Source organism: Monodelphis domestica, chromosome 3 (assembly GCF_027887165.1).
Source record: "Monodelphis domestica isolate mMonDom1 chromosome 3, mMonDom1.pri, whole genome shotgun sequence".
Taxonomy (NCBI): domain Eukaryota; kingdom Metazoa; phylum Chordata; class Mammalia; order Didelphimorphia; family Didelphidae; genus Monodelphis; species Monodelphis domestica.
Window position 1 is genome coordinate 239,175,121 of NC_077229.1, and position 14,239 is coordinate 239,189,359.

Consider the following 14,239-nt stretch of genomic DNA (forward strand, 5'->3'; position numbering starts at 1 on the left):
CTCACAAGTCAGCAGGACACTATAAAACAAAATCAATAGAATGAAAAAATTGAGGAAAATATGAAATATCTCATTCACAAAACAGAAGATTTAGAAAATCGGTTCAAGAGAGACAACTTAAGAATCATTGGTCTACCAGAAGACCATGACAAAAGATAAAGCCTGGACATAATACTACAGGAAATTATCCAAGAAAACTGCCCCAATATTATAGAACAAGTCAGAAAAGTGTAGATTGAAAGAATCCACAGATAACCTCCTATACTTAATACCCAACTGACAATGCCCAGGAATGTTATAGCCAAATTCAAGAACTATCAGAAAAAAGAAAAAATATTAGAAGCTGCCAAGAAAAAGTCATTCAGATACCATGGAACCACAGTGAGGATAACACAGAATCTGGTTGAATCTACATTGAAGGACTGAAAGGAATGGAATATGATATTCTGGGAAGCAAGGGAACTAGGTCTACAACCAAGAATCAACTACCCAGCAAAACTGATTATATTCTTATAGGGGAAAGTTTGGTCATTCAACAAAATAGAAGAATTCCAAGCATTTGTAAAGAAAAGACCAGACCTGAACAGAAGACTTGATGCCCAAGCACAGAACTCCAGAGAATCATTAAAAGGTAATTAAAAAAGAGAGAAAAAACAAAAAACAAAGAAAAAAAACAAAGAAAAAAATGCCTTTTTAATAGACCCAATAAATTAAAACATGTATCCCTATAAGAAAAGAGGTCATTGGTAACTCTTAAAAATTGTTATTATTACCTGGGCAGCTAGAAGAATTACACTTAGAGGGAACAGTGACAAACTGTATAGGATGAAATGACAAGACATAAATATGTATATAGATAAATGCATGCATAAATACATATACATCTGTGTATATATATGTATGTGTATATACATATATGTATATACACATACATATATATACACATATATGTATTCAACTAGAGCTAAAAAAGAGGTTAGTACTAAAAGAAATGGGAAAAGACACAAAAGGGGGTAAATTTACCCCTGGTAATCATAACTCTGAATGTGAATGGGATGAACTCACCCATAAAACACAAGCAAATAGCAGAGTGGATTAGAATCCAAAACCCTACCATATGCTATGTAGAAGAAACACACATAAGGAATGTAGATATGTATAATGTGAAAGTAGGAGGATGGAGCCAAATCTATCGGGAATCAATTGATAAAAAGAAGACAGGGGTTACAATCATGATATCTGACAGTGCCAAAATAAAAATCAATCTAGTTAAAAGCGATAGGGAAGATAAATACATTCTGATAAAAGGCAGTATAGACAATGAGGAAATATCAGTACTCAAAATGTATGCAACAAAGGTAATAGCATCCAAATTTCTAAAGGAGAAATTAGTGGAGTTCAAGGATGAAAAAGATAGAAAAACTATACTAGTGGGAGACCTGAACCTTCCTCTATCAGAACTAAATAAATCAAATCAAAAGATAAAGAAGAAAGAGGTAAGAGAAGTGAATGAAGTCTCAGAAAAATTAGAGTTAGTAGATATGTGGAGAAAAATAAATAGGGACAAAAAGGAATACAATTTTTATTCAGCAGCACATAGTACATTCACAAAAAATTGACCATGTATTAGAGTATAAAAAACATTGCAAACAAGTGCAAAAAGGCAAAAATAATAAATGCAAACTTCTCAGATCACAATGCAATGAAAATAATAATTAGTAATGGTACATGGAGAGGTAAATAAAAAATTATTGGGAAATTAAGCAATACAATTCTTAAAAACCAGTTAGTTAAAGAACAAATCATAGTACCAATTAATAACTTCATTGAAAAAAATGACAATGATCAGACATCCTTTCAAAACATATGGGATGCAGTCAAAGCAGTACTCAGGGGGGATTTATATCCTTTATTTCATATATTAAGAAATTATTGAGGACAGAGATCAATGAATTGAGCATCCAAATTAAAAAAAATATAAAGTAAACAAATTAGAAATCTTCAGGTGAACACTAAATTAGAGATACTAAAAATCAAAGGAGAAATTAATAAAATTGAAAGTCAAAGAACTATTGATATAATAAATAAGATTTGAAATGGTACTTTGACAAAACAAGTAAAATAGACAAAGTACTAGTCAGTCTAATTAAAAAAAGGAAAGAAGAAAACCAAATTGACAGTATCCAAGATGAAAAGGGAGACCTCACCTTGAATGAAGAGGAAATTAAGGCAATCATTAAAAAGTACTATGCCCAATTATATAGCAACCAATATGGCAATCTAGGTGATATGGATGAATACTTACAAAAAATATAAATTTCCTAGACTAATAGAGGAAGAAATTGATTACATAAACAACCCCATATCAGAAAAAGAAATTGAACAGGCCATCAAAGAACTTCCTAAGAAAATCCCCAGGGCTTGATAGATTCACAAGGGATTTCTATGAAGAAAAAGCCTTTGACAAAATAAACACCTATTCCTATTTAAAATACTAGAAAGTATAGGAATAGAAGGGCTTTCCTAAATAATAATAAACAGTATATATCTAAAACCATCAGCAAACATCATCTGCAATGGAGATAAACTAGAGGCCTTCCCAATAAGATCAGGAGTGAAACGAGGACACCCATTATCACCTCTATTATTTAACATTATACTAGAAACACTAGCTGTAGCAATTAGAGAAGAAAAAGAAATTGAAAGTATTAAAATAGGCAATGAGGAGACCAAGCTATCATTCTTTGCAGATGATATGATGGTCTACTTAAAGAGTCCTAGAGAATCAACCAAAAAGCTAGTCAAAATAATAAACAAGTTTATCAAAGTTGCAGGATAAAAAAATAAACCCACATAAGACAAGAGTATTTCTATATATCTTCAACCCATCTGAGCAGTAAGAATTAGAAAAAGAAATTCCATTTAAAATCATCCTAGACAATATAAAATACTTAGGAATTTATCTGCTGAGACAAACACAGGAACTATTTGAACACAACTACAAAGCACTCTCCACACAATTAAAACTAGATTTAAACAATTGGGAAAACATTGATTGCTAATGGGTATGATGAGCTAACATAATAACAATAACAATCCTACCCAAATTAATTTACTTATTTAGTGCCATACCCATTGAACTACCAAAAAACTTTTTTATTGAATTAGAAAAGCCATAACAATGTTCATTTGGAAGAACAAAAGATCAAGGATACCCAGGGAAATCATGGAAAAAAATGCAAAGGAAGGAGGACTTGCAGTCCCAGATCTCAAACTATACTATGAAACAGTGGTCATCAAAATAGTTTGATACTGGCTAAGAGACAGAAAGGAGGATCAGTGGAATAGACTTGGGGTAAATTACCTGAGTAAGACAGTCTATGATAAGCCCAAAGATCTCAGTTTTGAGGACCAAAACCCAATATTTGATAAAATCTGCTGGGAAAATTGGAAGACAGTATGGGAGAAATTAGGTTTGGATCAACATCTCACACCCTACACCAGCATAAACTCAGAATGGGTGAATGACCTGCATATAAAGAAGGAAACAATAAGAAAATTAGGTGATCACCAAATAGTATGCTTGTCAGATCTTTGGGAAAAGAAAGACTTTAAAACCAAAAAAGTTCTAGAAAAAAAATCACAAAATGTAAAATCAATAATTTTTATTACATCAAAATAAGAAGTTTTTGTACAAACAAAATTAAAGCTTCCAAAATTTGAAGGGAAGCAACAAATTGGGAAATGATCTTCATTACAAAAACCTCTGATAAAGGTCTAATTGCTGAAATTTTTAAAGAGCTAACCCAATTGTACAAAAAAAATCAAGGCATTCTCCAATTGATAAATGGGCATGGGATATAAGTAGGCAATTTTCTGTTAAAGAAACCAAAACTATTAATAAGCACATGAAAAATGTTCTAAATCTCTTATAATCAGAGAAAAGCAAATCAAAACAACTCTGAGGTATCACCTCACACCTAGCATATTGGCTAACATGACAGCTATGGAAAGTAATGAATGCTGGAGGGGATGTGGCAATTTTGGGACATTAATGCATTGCTGGTGGAGTTGTGAATTTATCCAACTATTCTGGAGGACAATTTGGAACTATGCCAAAAGGGTGCTAAAAGACTGCCCTTTGATCCAACCATAGCACTCCTGGGTTTGTACCCCAAAGAGATTATAAGGAAAAAGACATGTACAAAATTATTCATAACTGTTCTCTTTGTGGTGGCAAAAAATTGGAAAATGATGGGATGCCATTCAATTGGCGAATATCTGAACAAATTGTGGTATATGTTAGTGATGGAATACTATTGTGCTCAAAGGAATAATAAAGTGGATGAATTCCATAGGGACTGGAACAACCTCCAGGAATTGATGAAGAGTGAGAGGAGCAGAATCAGGAAAACATTGTAAACAGGCACTGATACACTGTGGTACAATCAAATGTAATGGACTTCTCCATTAGTGACAATGCAGTGATCCTGAACAACTTGGAGGAATCTATGAGAAAAAATCACTCTCCACATTTGGAGGAAAAACTGTGGGAGTAGAAACACCAAAGAAAAACAAGTGCTTGAATACATGCGTTGACGGGATATGGTTTGGGATATAGACTCTAAATGATCATCCTAGTGTAATCATCAACAGCATGGAAATAGGTTCTTATCAAGGACATGAGTAATACCCAATGAAATTGCACATTGGCTGCAGGAAGAGTGGGTGGAGGGGAGGGAGGGAAATAATGTGATTATTATAACCAAGGAATAATGTTCTAAATTGACTAAATAAATTAATTCAAATGGAAAAAAAGAAAGTTTAACCTCATAATGTTGAAATAATATGTCTTGTGGCAAAGATAAATAATATAAAAACCGAATAAATATATAATATAAAATAATATGATAAAATATAAATAAATAAATAATATAAAAAACCAACATGGACCAGATAAACAAAGAAGACAGATAGTTGACAATATAACTCTCAGATTATATTTTCAACTCTTGTTTTGTAATCTCTAAAAGACAAATATTGAACCTTATAAAGGAATATAATTTTAATTGATACTATTATTTCACTTAGGTAGAAATTTAAATTCAGAGAATTGTATAATATGTAAAGGGTAAAAAAAGCAAAATAAATATTTGAGCAAATTTCAGTTAGGATGACACACCCTTCATGAAAGTATAATTTCTCACTTGCTGATGCTCTGTAGGAAACAACAATAAAATCTCAAAGATCATTTCACTTCAATATTTTAAGCTGCATGACATAATTAATTTACAGAATCCAAGGTAATAAAATTTCTAAAAGAGATAAGCATATTTTCCTTTAAACTTTAAATATCTCATGCTATTATGTGCCATCAACATACAAACAACAGCTACAAATCCTATTTTCTATAACATAGTCAACTAAATTGTGGGCTTTCTGCACTGAATTTACTATCTTTATTCCATGAAAGTGAGTAGTTGCATACAAATCACTAAATATAGATTACTAAATTGCCCAGATACGGATAAGGTTTAATTTTGTTAGAACTTATTAATAATTATATTGTACAAAGTCACATATATTTTGAAAATGATGCAAGTTATTAAAAATGCTAAGGTTCATTCTCACTTTTTTCACTTTAATATTTTGCTAAATATACTCCCACCAATTCACTATAAAATTTTATCTTTTGTTTTTACATCCTATTTATTTCCAAATATATCTCCTCCTCACCCAGATAATCACACTAAATAATAACACAAATGAATAGATGAATGAATAATATCAAAGAAAGAGGAAAATAAAGCAGTTGAGCAAAACTATTACACAAATCAGTTAAATCAATAAGGGCAATAAAGACTCCTACTTAATCTTTTTTTTTTTTTGCATGTTATTTATGGATGCAGCCCATAGAAAGAGTTATTTCTTGCCATTTATTTGTTTAAGTTTCATGCTTTTACCAGCATTTTTACCCTCATGATTGATTCCAATTACCATAACCCTATGAAATAAGCCCAACAAGTATCATTGACCTGCAGGTTTGACAGAAGAGGGAACTGAGGTCCAGCAGAGTTCTGCATTTGGCAAAATCAGGATTCCAACCTATGTCTCCTGACTTCCAGGCCAGGACTCATTTCACTGCAAGTATGAACTGTGTATCTTTGTGCCTATTAAACCGGTACGATTCCCCCTCTGGGTATTCTAGAAGTTGGCAAATGGCAGGATTTAAACTCGAAGTTCTGGAGGGGTGTCAGGCTGCTGAGTAGGATGGCTCACTTGGAAATGCTCTATGGTGAGCAAGGTCTTGTAAGTGCACATGATGGTGGGGTATAGGGAGAGGACCACATTCTATCTTTCAGCATTATCCCTTGGAGGCACCAGACAGAAGTCAGCCATGGAGATCTAATTTCCCAGGCAATACTTCCCTTTTGTGCTCTGTAGGACACTCTCTAGGGCTCTAAAGCCAGAGCTGATGACTGCTTGTGCCCATGTCAGCTGAGTTTCTTGACCCACTTTCTTTAGGATAGATAAGTTTTGCAGGGGCCAAATTCCACTAGCAATGAGGTCCAAGATCATGCAGACACTGGCCCTTTCCTTGGGGTCCTGTCAAGGAGAAAAGCCACATTACCAACTTTCTTTTTTGGCAACCAATTTTTGTCATCAAAATTATGTTAAAGTTTTGATATTTCTTCACTTTTATATTTTTCTTCATATTTTCATTGTTGTAACTTGGGAAAGTGCTTTTCTAGTTTTCTTTATTTTGTACTACTTAGCATGACTTCCTATCCTCTATAGTCTTCACATTCATTATTTCTTACAGAGCAAAAATATGTCAGAATATTAAACATTTTTTGTCATCTCCAATTTCATTGCTTCTGCAATTTTCAAGCAATGAATTAATTAATAAACATCCAGGCACCTTTTTTGTATGAAGTAAATATAAATAAAAAGAATATATCAATATATAAATAAAAAGAATATATCAATATATAAATAAAAAGAGGCAATTCCTGAAATTGAGAAATTTATAATTTAATAGGGGAACACAATACATAAAAGGGAGAGAGTGGAGGAAAAAGCATCAGTACGTAATAGAGAAGTCCAAAGAAGTCTATAAGCAATGCAAATAATAGGAAATGGAGAGAAGTCTCAAAAGAGTCTGTTCTTTAAATGGGGGTTTAGAAGACTCTTTTCCAATCAGAAAGCTTAATCAGAAGGATAGAACACATCTTGTTGGATCAGTTCTCCCAGCAATTAATTTCCTGAAACAGAAGGTATATAGAAGAATTCCAAAGAAGTCTAGAACTATAAAAGTTTTGTAATTTAAAAGTATCCTTTTTATAAATAAATTATTATGATGATAAATAAAAATAATAATAAAACTGTGTGCTACATTTTGAATCTGTAGGTCTTCATGGAAGGATATTACAATATTGACCCTCTAAAAGAAATGTGAATTTTTACTTATTGGAATTTGGTTTCCTTTTATTATTTTTTGCACTTATATTCTTATGATCTTTATGCATTCAATTGTTCAAGTCTACTTTTTATTCTCCATAAGTTTTCATAAATCTTTCTGTTTGATTAATTACTTATGTTTATTATTTATTAATGAATAATATTTCAATGAATCCATATACCACAATTTATTCAGTCATTCTTCAATCAATAAACATCCTTTTTATTTCTATTTCTTTTTTAACTAGAAATGTATTTTATGGAAATTTTATATGTCTTTGACCTCTTATTGATTTCACTTAGTTTAATTTTTTTCTAATTTCAAATTGCTCTAGAAGAGAGCTGGATATATTCATAGTTCCTCTAACAATATTATTATGTCTATTTCCTCACAGACTTGCCTCACCTTGTGTTTGAGTGTGTTGATTTTGTGGGGGGTGGCGGTGATTTTTGTCAAATTGGTAAACATTTTTTTAGAAATTTTTACATGTTTAAAATGAATGAGTTGAGCAAAATAACCTTCAAAGGTAAATCCAGCTCTAAATTTAATATTCTAAGATCTCTTCAGGGAGAGAGTATAGGGCTATAATACCTACTTAGTTATGTATGTGGATTACTCTCTTGTGATTTCTTCTTCCCTTAAAGCAAGATTTTAGAAATTACTTAACTTTATTAACAGACAAGGAAACTGTGACCTAAATAAGTTGTGACTTGTCTATGGTCATATACATAATAAGTAGTAACATCTGAATTTATATCCATTCTCCAACTGATGATAAAGTTGCTATTCCACTAAGCAAGGGATTTGTGAACAATTAAAATAATTTAAATATATTTGCTTTCCTTCATTATACTATCCATTGTATTTGGAATATTTAGAAACACTATTCTGAGAAAGAGTTGGTTTCATTCAACTGCCAAAGGGTTCTGGGTAATAGAAAGACTACAAACTCCTGCTCTAAAACTTAAGGCATTATTACTCCATACAAAAATGAGGAGATAGGACAGAGAATGTAACAACACCACAGTTAGAATCTAATCTGGTGAAAATCCTTGTTGATGGACTTTATAGCCCTTCCTCTAAGAGCCCAAATAATCTCTTTATAGTTTCAGATACAATATTGAGCTTGTTTTGGGGAAGGATTAACATATATATATATATATATATATATATATATATATATATATATATATACTTTAAGAATGAAGATGGAAGAGTAACTAGGACAGCAGCATGGTGCTTCATCATGAAAATCCTCTCTTACCAAAAGTAAAATATCACCACAAAACAAATACTGGAGTGAAAGAACCAAAAGAGACAGAGGGAAACAATCTTCATAAAAGAAAAACCCAAAATGTAGGCAGAGACCATCTGGAGAACTGAAGTGAATGGGGAGCAGAACTAGCAACAAGCAAAGAGCAGTCCAAGAGCAATTCAAACCCCTCCCCACCCCGCACATCTGCTCTTATAGGTTCTGAACTTAAGTTCAAGCTAAGTCAGACCCTGAGATCCTGCCAGGTAATTAGTGGTCCAAATCAACCAACACTCCTTGGACTTGCAAACCTGTGGAGAAGTCCAGAGTCTTTGCCCAAGGCAATCTGGGCTAAAAGGGGCTGATCAACATGGGCCCAGAGTGAAGCCAGGAATTCCAGTCTGACTTTTTGGTGAGGACATAATCCACAGTTTGGAGTGAGGACACATTTCTCAGGGAAACCTCCCTGGGATATTTTTGTCCAAAACTAAGGGCAGAGCTCCAGGACAGGGTAATCAAGGGTATGACTGATTGAATCAAGAATACCTTGAAACCAATACCCTGAGCCTAAGCCTGGGGCTAGAATCTGATCAGAACCTGACCTGAACAAGTTCAAACTGAGATCAAAAGTTTACACCAAAGCCTGAAGAAAGTCTTTAATCTATCAGCATCTCAAGGATCAATTAAATCATCAGGGGGAGGGGAACTCTTAGAGCTCTCAGACTTCAGACCATCTAGTAAACTAGTAACAACTCAAAAAATAATCCAAAAATAGCATCAAGGAGGGACTGAAGTTTAAGGGGGTACCCTAGTCCCCCAGAAAACAAAGCCTACCTATAATTAGATATGAAAAATGACCAAACAATCAAAAAAGCACCTAAGTCTAAAGAAATTTTATGTCGACAAAGAGCAAGGTGTAGACACAGAAGGGGACAGTGAGAGCAAAGGAAATACACCCAAAATCCAAAAGAAAACAGACTATGGAGAAGCTTAAAAAAGACTTCAAAAACCAATTATTAGAGGTAGAGAAAAAGTGGGGAAGAGAATTGAAAGTGATGCAAGAAGAAATGGGCCAATTGAAAAAAGAAGAACCAAAAACTCACAGAGGAAAACCAGGCTTTAATAATCAGAATTAGCCATCTGGAAACTAATGATTTCATGAGAAATGAAGAAATAATAAAGCAAAATCAGAGAAATGAAAAAGAAAACAGAGGAAAATAGGAAATATCTTATTGAAAAAATAACTGACCTAGAAAATGAATCTAGGAGAGACAATCTGAGAGTTTTAGGATTACTTTAAAGACATGATGAAGAAAAAAGCTTTCATATAATATTATAAGAAATTATCAAAGAAAACTGCCCAGCGATCCCTGAACAAGAAAATAAAATTGAAATTGAAATAGTTCACAGATTGCCTCTAGAAAGAAATCCTCAATTGACGACTTCCAGGAATGTAATAGTCAATTTCAAGAGCCAACTGCAAAGGAAAAAATACTTCAAACAGCCAGAAATAAGCCATGCAAATACCATGGAGCTACAATCAGGATCACTCAGGACCTAGTGACTTCCACATTAAAAGATCTAAAGGCATGGATTATGATACTCAGAAAGACAAAAGATTTGGGGTTACAATCCAGAGTCACCCATACTACAAAACTGAGTATACTCTTTCAGGGGAAGAATGGTCATTCTATAAGATAAAATATTTACAAGTATTCCTGAGAAATAAGCCAGAACTAAACAAAAAAAAATTTGAAGGCCAAATACAAGACACAAAAGAAGTCAAAAAGGTTACAAAAGAGAAAATTTAAGGGATCCATTAAGATAAAAATGTTTATGGCTACATGGAAAGAGGATTTCTATAATTCTCAAAAAAAATACTATGAATAGTATAGACGAGCAAGGAATTTACTCAGAAAGAGGGTGGAAATGTATGCTATTGTGATAATATGTTGTATATGATGACATGATATATATATATATATATATATATATATATAAATGTGATTATTTGGGACAATATGTATGTGTAATAGGACATCTATATATATGAATAACATATACAATGATTCAAGGGTTGAAAGAGAGTGTTGCACTGAGAAAAAAGGGAAGGGAGACATAAAATGGGGTAAATTATTTAATATAAAATGAAAAGAAAAATCAATTCAGAGAGGGGAGGATAAGGGTGGTGACAGGCAATGCTTAAACTTTACTTGCTTTGTAACTGTCTCAGAGAGGGAAAAACTAGTATACTTAGTAGGGCATAGAATTCTATCACACACAAAGTAAAGTAGAAACAGAATAAGACAAGGGAAGTGGGGGTAATAGAAGGGAGGGGGGCCTGGAGGGGTTGACAAAAAGCAAAATTCTGGTGAGAAGGTACAGAGTGAAAGGAAGTAGAGCAGGATCTAAAGGGAATAATAAGTTGCAGGGCAATACACAGTTAGTAATCATAACACTTAATGTGAATAGGATGAACTTATTCATTAAATAGAAGCAGATAGCAGAGTGGATTAAAAACCAGAATCCTACCATATGTTGTTTAGAAGAATGACATTTGAGGTGGGGTTACACACACAGATTCAAGGTAAAAGGCTGAAACATAACTTACTATGCATTATCTAAAGTAAAACAACAACAACAACAACACAAAACATGAGTAGCAATCATAATACCAGACAAAGCCACAGTAGAAATTGTTCTGATTTGAAGAGATAAGGAAGGAATTTACATTTTGTTAAAAGGTACTATAAGCAATGAAATACTATCTTTACTAATCATCTATACACCAAATGGGAAAGCATCTAGACTTCTAAAGGAAAAACTGATGGAGCTCAAAGAGGAAATAGATAGTAAGGCCATATGCTAGTGGGACATTTTAACCTTCCACTTTCAGAACTATATATATATATATATATATATATGTATATATATATATATATATATATATAAGACATAAGGGAAGTAAATAAAATACTAGAAAATTTGAATTAATAGATATCTGGAGAAAACTGAACAGGGATAAAAAAGAATTTATCTTCTTCTCAGCAGTAGTATATGGTAAATATACAAAGACCTTCCATGTACTAGGTCACAGAAATATTGCAAACAAATGCAGAAAAGTAAAAATAATGAATACACTTTTTCAGATCATAATGACTTAAAAATTATAATTAACAATGGTCCATAGAAAGAATATTTAAAGTTAATTCAAAATTAAATATTATAATTCTTCAAAATAGGTGGGTCAAAAAAGAAATCATAGAAAAAATTGCCAACTTCATTAAAGAGAATGACAATGAAGAGACAATTTATCAAAACCTATGAGATACAGTCAAAGCAGTATTCAGGGGAAATTTTATATCATTGAGTGCCTACACCAACAAAATAGAGAGGGCAAAGATGAATGAATTAGGCTTGCAACTTAAAAAATCAGAAAAAGACAAATTAAAAATAACCAGATAGAAACTAAATTGAAAATCCTAAAAATTAAAATATAAATTAATCGAATTGAAAAAGAACTATTGAAATAATAAATAAGACTAGGAGCTGGTACATTGAAAACAAACAAACAATAGATAATGTAGTAGTCAATCTAATTCAAAAAAGAAAGAAGAAAATCAAATTAACAGTTTTAAACATGAAAGGGAAATCTCCCTTCTAATGAAGAGGAAATTAAGACAATTATTAAAAAATATTTTGTTTAACTATATGGCAATAAATATGACAATTAGGTGAAATGGGTAAATATTTACAAAAATATAAATTTCCCAGATTAACAAAAGAGGAAATAGAATTCTTAAACAATCCCATCTCAGAAAAAGAAATTGAACAAGTCATTATGAAAACTACCTAAGGAAAAATCCCTAGGGGTAGATGGATACACAAGAGAATTCTATCAAACATTTAAAGAACAACTAATCCCAATATTATACAAACTATTTGACAAAGTAAGCAAAGAAGGCATAATTGAATACAATGGACTTTTCTACCAGTAGCAATGCAATGTCCCAGGAAAGTCCAGAGGGACTTGGAAGAAAGAATGATATCCACATCCAAAGAAACAACTGTGGAAACAGAACTGCATTAGAAAAAATATATGACTGACTATGTGGTGAGATAGGGATATGATTATGGTATTGTTTTTAAATAATTACTGTCTTGCAAATATGAATAATATGAAAATAGGTTTTGAACAATGATATATGTATAACCCAGTGGAAGTGCTTGTCAACCTTTGGGGGGGGGAGGAGAGAGTAGAGGATGGGAGGCATCATGAATTATTTAGCCATGGAAAAATATTCTAAATAAAATTTACCAGATTAAAAAATATTGATATATATTTAAAAAAAATATGTCTCTCAGATGTGCATCACTTTCATTTCCCAAAGTAGCCTCTGACTCCCCATCCTCAAGACATCCCTTATTTTTTAAAGAAAAAAAATAAGTAAGTAAAATCTAACACATTGAAAATGAGTAAAATTCTATGTAGTTCTTTTTGTCTATAGTCCTTAGCTTTTCTATTGTGTAGAAATTGCTTCATTTCTAAAGCTCTTTAATCAAAACAAGCTTGATCATTTCAAATTCATATTAGAATTATATTTTTTTGCTCTTCTTCCTAATTACATTATTAATGCCATCGTGGAAGTTGATTTTGCCTGCTTACCTATTTTATTTTGTACATCTTTCTATGTCTTCCTAATCTTTGTATTTATCCTGTTCTGCATTTAGAGATACATGGTTTTTGTACTTTTTTGCAATACTGAGTGTAATTGTGGGTACATGAGTGTTCAAAAATTTTATGAATATTGAATGGTTGGTTAGTATCATTAAGTTAATTTGTTATTTGATAGTAGTCACCACTTTGACTGATTTTTCTGATAGTATTTTGTTAGAATTCCCAGATTCATCAGAATTCTATTTATGATGAGATATTCTGAGCTTGTCTATTAAAGAAGAAAGATGCCTCTTTTTAAAATCTTGTTGCCCTATTTACAATGGGAGTTCTCTCTACTTTCAACAACCACTTACAAAACTTTATCAAGCAGTGTGATACCAGTCAGCATGACTAAGATATTAATTGAGGGTGATAATATAACAGACAGAATTGTCCACATCCAATATGGATCAAAAGTATTCTTCATGAATATCTTAATCAGCACACTGGAGGGAAGCTTCAAGAAGTTACAGAATGATGATAAAAATTTAGTAATTCATTAGAAATGCATGTGAATCCTCTGCTAAGAAACTAAAGTGGAAAATTAAGGTGAGAGAAAACAATATATACAAAATATTAAGTCACCCAATTATTACTTATTTGAGAGAGAAAAAGTACTCTGAAAAGTAAAGACTGATATATTTTGTACTGTTCAAAAAGGACTTTCTTGAATCCTAAAAATAAAGAATGAAATAATTAAAAATTATTCAAAGAAAAGAGCTTTCCACAATTACTTGAAGAAAAGTAAGATTCTGGCATTTAAATATTATTACATATTTGATTTATTTTGAATCATACTGCCAACAAT